Source organism: Benincasa hispida, chromosome 12 (genome assembly GCF_027475165.1).
Source record: "Benincasa hispida cultivar pf3 chromosome 12, pf3_genome.v1.1, whole genome shotgun sequence".
Classification (NCBI taxonomy): Eukaryota; Viridiplantae; Streptophyta; class Magnoliopsida; order Cucurbitales; family Cucurbitaceae; genus Benincasa; species Benincasa hispida.
In genome coordinates, this window is record NC_143489.1 from 10140411 (window position 1) to 10152232 (window position 11822).

The following is an 11822-nucleotide window of genomic DNA, read 5'->3' on the forward strand; positions in this document are numbered from 1 at the left end:
CGACTCACCATATGGTGGGCACTTTGGAGAGCAACGCACCGCAGCCAAAGTTTTGCAAAGTGCATTCTTTTGGCCTACATTATTTAGGGATGCAGCTGACTACGCAATGAAATGTGATTGATGCCAACACACGGGCAACATTTCATGGAAACACGCAATGCCAATGAACACTATCTTGGAGCTAGAATTATTCGACGTATGGGGGATTGATTTCATGGAACCATTCCCTCCTTCGCATGGCAAGCATTACAGTTTATTTGCCATCGATTATGTCTCCAAGTGGGTAGAGGCAATAGCATACACCACAAATGATGTGACGGTAGTCTCTCAGTTCCTGAAGAAAAATATTTTCACTCGTTTTTGCACTCCTCGTGCCATCATAAGTGATGAAGGATCCCACTTTGTCAATCATAATATCAAAGAGCTGATGCGCACGTACAACATCCTCCACAAAGTGGCCACCACATACCATCCACAAACGAATGGTCAGGCTGAAGTGTCCAATCGTGAAATTAAGTTGATACTTGAGAAGGTAGCAAAGCCTTCACGGAAAGATTGGGCAACGAAGCTTGACGATGCGTTGTGGGCATACCGGACTGCATTCAAAACACCAATAGGTATGTCCTCCTATGCGTTGGTATTTGGCAAGGCGTGTCATTTGCCTTTGGAGCTGGAGTATAAGGCAATGTGGGCGGTCAAGAAGCTGGATTTTGATTTAAAGAAAGTAGGAGATGCGCGAAAAATGCAGCTAGTCGAGCTAGAAGAATGGAGGATCAACGCATATGAGAATGCGAAGATTTATAAAGAGTGCACTATGTCCTGGCATGACAAACGCATATGCGCTAAAAACCTCCAAGTCGGGCAAAAGGTCTTACTCTTCAATTCAAGACTGTGGCTTTTCCCGAGAAAATTAAAATCACAATGGTCCGGTCCCTTCATCATTAAAGAAATATTTCCACATGGTGCGGTGGAGCTGATCACTGAGGATGGCAGCCGAACATTTAAGGTTAATGGACAACGAATTAAAGCATATTGTGGAGGTGATTTCCAGCCAGAGAAAGTCCCCGTGAAGTTGAAAAACTTGTTGTTTTGTTTTAAATCCTTTGACCCTCTCTTTTTCTGTTTACAACGATTAAGGCATATGCTTGCAAAGATGACACATGAAGAAGTAAATGATCTCACTCGATCACCGCAATCCACAGAAGATAGATCGCCGCAAGGATGGATGCGCCAATACACAATGTGGGCGACAATGCAAAATTTGGGGGTGTACTCTTCCTTATCTTTATTTTAAATTTTGCGCTATCACATTGCATTTTAGTCTTCAAAGTTTTATCACCGCATCCACTTTGATCACCGCAATCATTTGACATTGATAAATTTAGTAGGTTACCGCATGTTGTCTTTTTGCCAAGTATGATTTCAATGATTAAAAATATGCTTCTATTTCTTTCGTATATACTATAGTCAACTTAGTCTTAAGATAGTCACCTCATGAAATATTTCTAGAAGTTAGGGGTTTGCTAGCTTTCTTTCAAACTTTCCTTACAACACATTCTATGACAATCTCATGACTTATTTTAATCTTTTGGCAATGAGGACATTGCTGCATTTTAAATTTGGGGTTGAGGTATTTATTTTCGACCTTGCTATGTTAAAAAAAAATTGAGAATAACAACTCTACTGTCAACGCAATGGGAAACCCATGTTGATAAGAGTTAAGTTGTGAACGGCACTTACCCGTAGTTGGATGTTCGCATGAAACACATGGGGGCAAGCCAAAACGAAAGTATGTCACCAAGATCAACGCATAAATCAATGACTGCAACTCCACTGCCAAATCGGTATGAGTTTAATCTGAGAAAGAGTGCATTGCTCGTAGTTGGATGTCTGCATGACACATGTGGGGGCAAGCCAAAACGAAGGCAAGGCATTCAGATCAGCGCAAGGTCAGAGAAAAAAAATATAATAGCAATGAAGAAATTTTTTTGTGCAAGGATAAAATCATTTGACACCCCGGTAGAAAATTTTCTTTTCAAAATAAATCATGCAATATTCCAGAATTTAGTAAAGTTCTTTTGAAAGATAAGCTTGCAGTCCCTAGGTCTTAGAAATATTTTAAGAAGAGACTTGAATAAGACTTCAGGAAATTCTGGTATATAGGATTTGAACGAAGTATTCTTGAGAAATCTAGGAGAAGAACTTTGCGGTTGACTTGCTAAATGGAGAAAGGAAAGAGAATTATTAGAAGGATCAACATCAACAATTGGAAAAAAGCCTAAGAAGCTCAAGGTCCATAATCTTTCATTGATAGTATCCTAGGGATATCACTTAAAGATGGTATCAATGATATCCTTCTAATGTTATATACTTTTAGTGATACTACCACTGATAGATGCCACTAATGATAGCAATAAAAGAGTATCACTAATAATAGCTATAAAAATATAAATTTATAGCATAATAAAAAAAAAAACAAATCACAGATGCTATAAGTAATGCCAATTATAGCTTTAATTAAATAATAAACAAATTAATGATATCAATGAATCACTATTGATATCCAACTAATGATATCAAGTTGTAGTATAGAAAGCATACTTATTACCTTCATACTATAGGAAACAGAGATAAACCCATCAACAAACTTTAGATAGGAAATAAACATAGTAGATTTCAGTGATAGATCTATCAATGATATCCTTCAACGTTGATAGCAATGTAAAATGCTATCACTAATGTTGCTATCAATGTATAAGGCTATTATCACTTATGTTTCTATCAATGTATAAGGCTATCACCTATGTTGCTATCAAGTTTTTCCAGTTTGCATGCAATATATTAAATACCAGAAAGCCTAAAATAGCATGCTATCAACAAACTACCAACATACTACTATTACAATCGATAGGAACAACACACATAAAAAAACATAGTTGTGATTACTTGCAAACAAAATTAGCAACCAAACACGGTACAAAGAATTTCACATAATTTTTGTTCAGAAAGAAAAGCTACCACAGTGACCAAAATGTGGAATAAAACTTGTGAAACAATTAAAGTGTGAAAAGAATCATCAAATAAAACAAACCGAGCGGAAGTAAATTGAAATTGAAGCAATAAAATCATGGATTGTGATTAAAATTGAAAGTTTGGTAGAATAAGAATTAGTGTTTTCTGCATCTCGCCAACTAATTGACTTAATACAAAATGAATATCTAATAACCCCCTAAAAAAGATGGAGAATGCATGTAGCACAAATTCGAAGGAAATCAATGAACTATCAACGATATATCAACAAATATCATTTGAAATCGAAATCAGAACTATTCACACTGATTTTAGGATTTTGGAAGAGGAATCGCCAGGATTAGATGATGGCCAAAGAATCGAAACCACCTATATCAACGGAAGAAGAACGATGCCCTAAATTAGTGAGACGGTTTCAAAGGATGGCTTTCAGTGAAGAAGAGACGAAGAATCGAAGAAGAGTCGAAGAAGAGAAAAGGTGTACCTTCTGAATTTTGGAGCGAAATTGAAGGGAAAAAGAACAGTCGCACGATTTCAATGGCTATCAATGATTGTGGGCATTTATTGATTGCATGAAATGAGCTCCTCTTAAAAATGGGCCAGACCGTGAATGTCTTTTTCGGTCTTTTCAGATATTTGGCCCTAAATTTTACTATACTTGCGATTATTTTTCCCTTATTTTATAAACTCTAATATCTACGGGTTGATGGCTTTCTATGCATGCAATTCTTATAAATATTGAAGAGGTATGAGGAACTAAAAAAGTTAAAAGTTAGCACTTTAGATAACAAACTCATAACACTACAACAAATATGCCTTTTTATAGCCTTTGAAGATAGCCTAAGTGTATGGTGGATGAACTAAGTGATAATAGTATTCTTCATATAGAAGTGTAGATACTTAGATTATATCAAAACATCCAATCTAATTACAAATTATTGTTTGCTAATATTGATGTTTCAACCAATTATTTAGTTATAGTTGACACTTAGAGTTGCTACCACTAGATATTAGATACCACCACCGAGTCTAGAGTTGTTTTTGGAAATTATGACTATACTGTAAATTTTCAAGGGATGGATTCTCATTTGCAATCCTTAATACATCTGGAACCATTTGAAAGTCATAAACTTAGTGCCAGGATAAACTAAAGCCAAGGGGTAGGATGAAAATTAGAAAATTGTTGTATGACAGTATGAGAAAGTAGCCTTATGGAAGTATCTAGTATTTGAAACTAATGTTCATCTTTTTGGCATTCTAGATTTGTACACGATTCGAAGAATAATAAAAGACATAGATATGGATCATTGAATTGTGGAGAGTGTAACTAAAAATTAAACTGAAGAGACAATTTTGAAATTACCGAACACGAAGGATGGTTCTTTGCAAATATAGGATGTAAATGACTTCGAGTAAAAAAAAGAGTAAGTTTCCTGCAGTTAAATAGCATGATTTTTTTTTCAATGTGCATCAGTAATCATGCAGATTTTCCATATGATTGTTCAACTACAAATTTTTTTCCCCTGCTACATTATTCGCTTCTCAACTGGTAGTTATTTGTTCCTATGTATAGGTTTATGCATTTGTAACTGGGAACTTATTATTTGAACAAGATCATAATTCACTGCCTTACTGAACTTCAAAAGAGTTAGTTGCCTCCTTGGGATACTGCATTACTGAAGACAATTATAAGATAAGAAGACAATATAATTTATTAAGGACTTCTGGTTATATATCCATGTGATATTAATCTTGATTATCTCACTGCTATTCTGGTTCTGGTTCCTTCTTTGTTTTACCCAGCTTTTATCTTCGTGGGTTTGCACCTCCGATAGACGTACTATGGGCTAGGGCTTGTACCAGTAGCATTTGAATGTGTCATTTTTGTTTTAGTATCCAACTGTTCTCTTCAGAGTGATACATAATGCACATATTTTAGGACCATCTCAAATCAACTGCAGTTTCTAGTTTTACCTGTCCTTTTTAGAAAAGAAAAGGTCTTTAGGTTTCGGTTCCGGAGACTTTTTGTAATTGTTTTTAGGCAATATCTTATCTAGTTGGAAACAATTTTTGTAATATTTACACTTAAGCTATTTATGTAGATACTTCAAGAAGCTAGCAGAATAGTTAGTGTGACTTATACTTCAACAAGTTGTTCAAGATCAAGTACATTAAAAATGTGGTTTGAGAAGGAAATATATGAAAATTGGGAAAGAATGTTGGTAGAGAAAAACATATAATTGACAAAGAAGTGTTTGAAGAGTGAAATAAGTTGATGTTTTTAATATTTCATAATGTTTTCATCATGGTTTATGAAAGAAGGGCATAAGTTAGGTGTCCTTGCTTTATTTAGGTAGAATTTGAGATATTCTTTCTAACCTGAAACACTATACAAAAAATCTGAGGTATAATACATTGGGCACTTTTCAACATTATATCACCTGGCAATACTATTAGGATCCTCCTTCCCTACAGGATTTAGTCTTACTCAATCAGTTATTATAGCTGTAGGGTTCCTACGTTTACGACATCAACGGGAAGAAAAAGACAAAACAACTTAGTTTGAAACAAAACATGTTCCTCTTTTTGATCCCTCTCTCTTTTTCTTTGCTTTGCTCATTTCCTTGACTCTTCATTTGAGACCTTTCATCATGACTTGGTCGTCACCCTCCTCTGCCCTTTCTCTTTCTCCACATATTTTCTTCACTATAAATTTGGTTCATTCTAAGTCTTTTCATGTCCAAACATTTCATCACTTTTCTCGAATCTCTAAATTCTCTGAAACTCTCTTTGATTCTGTGTTTTAATCTTTACATCAATGAAGGTACGTACGACATGTCGATTTCTTTCTCTTTCATGGATTTGATGGTTTTTTTCCTCCCATTTCTGGATTCAGTTTTTATGATACTTGTTTTTTTGTTTCATTTTTGTGGAGAAAGTGATTGTGAAATTGGATGTTTCTAATAAGAAATCTAAGCAAAAAGCTGTGAGTGTTGTGTCTAGCCTATCAGGTATTCAATTTTAATTTTCTTTTAATTTTCTATCCTTTCTCTTTTGTTTGGCTTCTGAGAAAACTGAGGAAATAAAAATATATCATTGAAAATTTTTGTCCAGATCAAAATTTCATGTTCTGATTCATTCGTTCCTTGAAAAACAATAGAAATTTATTTTGTTTTGGAGAAATACTCTGTTTTTCTCCAAATCAATAGAAATTTGTTCTTTTCCCTTCTTTTTCATGGAGAATAAAAAAAACCCATTATTTTACAAGCAAAATAAAATGAAGCCCAAGTCTCAATGATTCATCTTTCTCTCTATGTGTGTCCTGTTTGGCTTTTGAGAAACCAAAGAAAGGGGAAAAAAGACAAGTTTTTTCTTCAAACCAATTTAAGTTTTCTTTGATGGTTGATTTCTTAGCATTTTCAGAGTTATCTATTTGGCTGAAAAAAAAGTACTTTGGGGAAAATCATTTCAGGAGTGAATTCAAAATCCTTTCATTATTGTGATCATTGTAAACTCACTTATGACTGAAAACTTCTGTTAACTAGGCTATGTCTATTTAAACAAATTGTGTGTGATGGAATCTTGATGCTATTTCTTATTTATGCATAGTGGCCATAAAAATCTATTTTTAGAAGACGTTTTCAATTCAATTGGTAATATTTCTTCTATAAACAAGTTTTGATTTAGTTTGATGTAAGATTTTATCTCTCTCTCTTTTTCATTTTAGATACCTGGAGATGAACTATTTGGTCAATGAAGTAAGCTAGTATATGTGATGGACCTCTTCTCTACGGCCTGTGGTGATCAATGTATTTTTCTTAGAGAATTGCTAAAATAGAGTTTCTTAGAGAATTGTAATTTGTTCTTTTGGTTTTGTGTCAGTAGATTTCTAAATGACTTGTGCTATTAATTCAATAGGTTTCTTTTGTTATGTTTGTTTATTTAATATGTGTCTATATTTTTTTGTTTAATAAGTGTCCATCAAAAGGTACAAATCAATTTTCAAAAGAAATGTTCATTGGGAGATCAAGAGAATCTTAGGAATTATAAGTGAACAGAGAAAGTTTGTAAAATATTTTATTTACTTGCAAAAATAAAAATGAAAGATACGTTACTTTATTTGTATCATTTGTATACTTTGTTCTAGGAAATGATTACACTACTTTTCTTTTTTTTTGGTATAAAATTTCAATTATGAATGAAAATCATGGTATTTAATGTGTTATGAAGTATTTAATATGTGTGGGTTGAGTTCAAGTCATGAGTTTATTAACCACAAATATGAAGAATGATATAGAAACCATTCTTGTTAAGAAAAAAAATTGTACCTTTTATAGTCATGAGCAAAGTTATATAAACATATTATAGCTTTAATAAAAAGACGTTATTAAATATTTTTATAGCAATGTAAATAAGCTATACCCTCATATTTTATTATAGCATCCAATATGACTATATAAAAACGATATAAAAAGTCTCAGACTTTTAATAATAAGGATTATCAGGACCTTCGAAAAAAGTTATAAAAGGTCTTCTATAATCTTTTTCGTTAGCTATCGTATCCGTTGTTTCTTGTAGTGTAACTTGATCAGAGAATTTGTTAGAATCCATTTATCATAAACATTTTTATGGGTTTTTTTTTTTTTTTTTTATATATCTATTAGAGTTATGTTTTTAACTTCAAGCTAAGTTTCAAAATCTAAAAGGAAAATAAAAAGTAGCTTTTAACTTTTTTTATGATAAAATCACTATAAAGATACAAAAACTAGTATGTAGAAATCATTTTTCTACTTTGAGTCTTAGCTTGCACTTGAAATTTAAGATTTTAGGGAAAGAAGATTCATTATTCATTTTATTAACATGTAATATTCCTTTATAACTATAGCTGAGGTGACTGAGATACACACAACAAATACATTATTTAGATGACTGAGGTATGTTGATGCAAAAATTCATATTGCATAAATTGTATCTTATCCGATGTGGTGTTTGCCACACAAGTTTCAATAATTGGCCAAGGTTGAACAACTTTTCCTTAAACCCATTTTGGTTCTAGGATAATGCTTTGGGCCAAAACAGACACGAGACACGTCCCATCAAATTGGGCTTCTCTCGAGTTAACTCTCTCCATGGACCTAGTGCTATTTTTGACCTATACCTTATTATTTTTTTAGTCAGATTGATTTTGTCCCTATTTTCTGTCCATGGTCTAAAATCACCTCTGACAATGAAGAACTCAAAATTGGGGTTACTCAAATTTCTTGCCTTTAATAATTAAATAAAAATGAAAAAGTTAGTGAACGTGAAACCACTCAAATAATTAAAACATATAACTTTGATCAGAATCCCCACCCTAGATTTTATTGAACTCATAAAAGAATGGATGCAAATAAATAGAAGGTGAAATAAACTTTTATTTGAAAAAATGTTGAATTATAAGGAAAAATAATCATGTATGTCAAATATTTTCGTTTAAACCTGTTTGTTTTGTAGATTTTTTCCAACGACAGATATTTAATATTATTATTTGTTCCACAGAATTTTACTTTTTAAAATCTAAATATCCATCTTTAAAACTCATCTGACATAAGTTTTTTAATACCTTAACATAGTGGTAGAATTTTTATACTTAGAAGATAAACCATAAAAATATAGCATAATTAATTAATAAATGATTATCAATTATTCATTACTATTAATTTCAATTCATTACTAAATATAAATATATTATTTAGACTTAATAAATTTCAGTTAATACCTTTATAATTATATCTTATGCTATCTTAGCTATTTAATATAAATTAGGCTAAATTATACAAAATACCTCTAAACTTTGTACTTTATGTCAAAAATACATTTGAACTTTCAAAAGTTTCAAAAATATCCTTATACTTCTAAAATGAATTTTAAAAAAATGTATTCTTACTATTAGCTTTAGATGGAAATCATTAGTTTTTTGTATAAAAAATATCTATGAACATTCAAAAGTTTCAAAAACACCCTTAAACTTAAAAAAAAAAAAAATTAAAAAATACATTTACTGCCATATGAAAAAAAAAAACGGTTAATATTGTTTTACTTTTCTATTTTCCATCTGTTGGTTCCTCTCATCCCTTCTTCAATATACTCTTACTTCCTTTTTATTAACCATTTGTGTTTGTTTATCTAAAATGAGTAAATAAATAAAATTGCACACTTTAATTAAGATATATGGACTATAATAAGAAAAAAGAGAATAAAAGAAACACCAAGAGATTTTAGGACTTAAATATTTTTTTTTTTTTTAAATTATATGTTAGTAGTTGAGTGTGTATATAGCTAAATACACTTTTTTGTTGGACTCTTTATCGTTTTGGTTTGTTTTGAGGGGAGATTTTAATTTTGAAAATTTGTAGAATTTTATGTTTGAACTTAAAGTTTTTGTTGCTGGAAAAATTGGTGTAAATCAAGAATTGAAAAATTAAAATAAAAATTAAAGTATTATATAAAAAATGAGGATATCTGTATAGTTTATTTTAAATTTAGTTATTTTTAAACTTAAGAAAACTTTAAACAAATTGATCACCAAAATACGATAGAAACATTTTTAAACTCTTTTTTTTTTATTTTAAAATGATTTTTGTAACGAGGTATTAACGATTTTTCTTTATATACTAATGAGAAAGGTAGTTTCTTAATTTTTTTAGTATTAAGAGTATTTTTGAAACTTTTGAAAGTTCATGGACAGTTTTAAAATAAAACTTTAACGATTTCCATCCAAAACTAACGATAATGACATTTTTTTTAAACCATTTTTGAAAGTCTAAGGATATTTTTTGACATAAATTACAAAGTCTTAGGGCATTTTTTATAATTTAGCCTATAAATTATTATTATTAGTTACTAGTATTCTAATTAATTTACTTTAATTGCTCTTCAATTTAATTAAGTCATTATTTAATTTTGGTTTCTATTTAGTATACTGAACACATATCTTTTAAATTTAAATTTTTTATATTAACGGTTCTTCATATCCAAACATATACTTAATTATTTTAGACATTTAAAGTGGAGACATTCAAATTCCAAAATATTTAATATCTGTACCATGAAACAATATCTACAAATTCAAATGGGCCTTAAAGATTTTTAGAGAAAAAAATTATTTCTAAAAACTAAAGGTCTGTTTAGATTAACTTGAGAAAAAAAGTATTTTTGAAAAAACTCATTTTTATTTAGACATTTTTAACAAAAATTGTTGAAAATACATTTCAAAATTATTTTGAATAGTTGCCAAACATTTCAATTTTTTTCAAAATAACTTATTTTGAAAATTCAACACTTAAAAATGCATTCCAAACATAATTAAACAGAAGGAATGATTTTTTTAAAAAAATGCATTAAAAATCAAATTAAAAGTGTATATGTATAAATATATTAGAAAGCAACCAAAACTATCTATTTGGTCACGAAATTATATATAATACACCATGAACTCATGGCCAGTGTCAAATCAAGTGCTTAGTGGAGAAAAATATCTTTTTTTTCCTTAGATTTTGGATCTAATTTTTATTTAGTCCCTAAATTTAAAAGGTTATATATTTGATCCTTATGTTTTGAGTTTGATTTTGATTTAGTTCATAAGTTTTAAAATGATACAAATTTACCTTTCATATTCGAGTTTTTATTTCAATTTGGCTCATAGATTTCAAGATTTCATTTTTTAACTTTGATTTTTTTACTAAAGAGTGTCTTTTTGTTATTAATGTCAATGTCTATTAAATAAATTTTTAGAAAAATATATAATTAATTAAATGTTACTATTTTTTATCATTATTAAAATTTTAAAATTTAAATTTCACTACATAATTATTTTAAATTAAACAATAAATATTAACAATAGTTAATATAAAATGGAGGTTAAAAGTTTAAATCTATAAGTCTATAAATCAAATTGAAATAAAATTTAAATTTTACGAATTAAATTGCACATTTTGAAATCTAGGAACAAAATTGAAAATCAAACTCAAAATTTCAAAACTACATATAATATTTCGAAACCTAATCACTAAATAGAAGCTAAATCTAAAACTTATGAAGCAAAAATACATTTTTCTATTATGAAATATAATAAAATGAGTCAATTCATTTACCAATATAACAAAATATTTTTTTAAATCTAAAACAATTACTCCAATAACAATATACACGCTTTGAAAATAAATAAATACTAATAAAATAGCAATTCTCGTGAATTGGCATTTATCTATACCTTTCCATCAAATCACAAAAATGTATGCTTTTTGTCCAATCATCACCATGTAATAATTTGAAAACGATAAAAGTAAAATTTTCATTGTTTTTAAAATAGAAATAAAACAAAATATATTCCATCTATCTTTTTTTTTTCCATCAACTTAATTATCTAATCAGAGCTTCTTATGTACCAATTTTTTCTTTATTCTTTTAACTTATATATTTTTATATTCCTATATTGCGTATTAGTTCAGTTGAGCTGGAAAAAAAAAAAAAAAAAGATGAGTAAATTTAGTCAAAATATAATCGAAATCACTTTTTAATAATTTTATGACATTTCGTACATGTGTTTCTTTTGTTAGACAGAGACATCTAGAGAAAAAATATGCGGGTGGATTCTTATAAAAAGGATAAATTATTTATGTTGGCATTGGGATGGGACTTCGACTTGTCATGATCAAAATATAAAGGCAATCGTAGGATGTACAAATAATGATTTACGTAAATTATGTATACCCTTGATCTTCTTATATTTGTAATCGATTTAAGTTGATCTT

The 11822-nt window shown here is 29.7% G+C and overlaps 1 long non-coding RNA gene across 1 annotated transcript; it reads left to right on the forward strand.

Moving 5' to 3' along the window:
* The first annotated feature begins 5469 nt into the window (after window positions 1–5469).
* Window positions 5470–7149, forward strand: LOC120068111 (uncharacterized). The gene is made up of 2 exons (XR_005479095.2): window positions 5470–5854; window positions 6758–7149. It is a non-coding gene; the product is annotated as an uncharacterized LOC120068111 (long non-coding RNA).
* Window positions 7150–11822: the final 4673 nt, after the last annotated feature.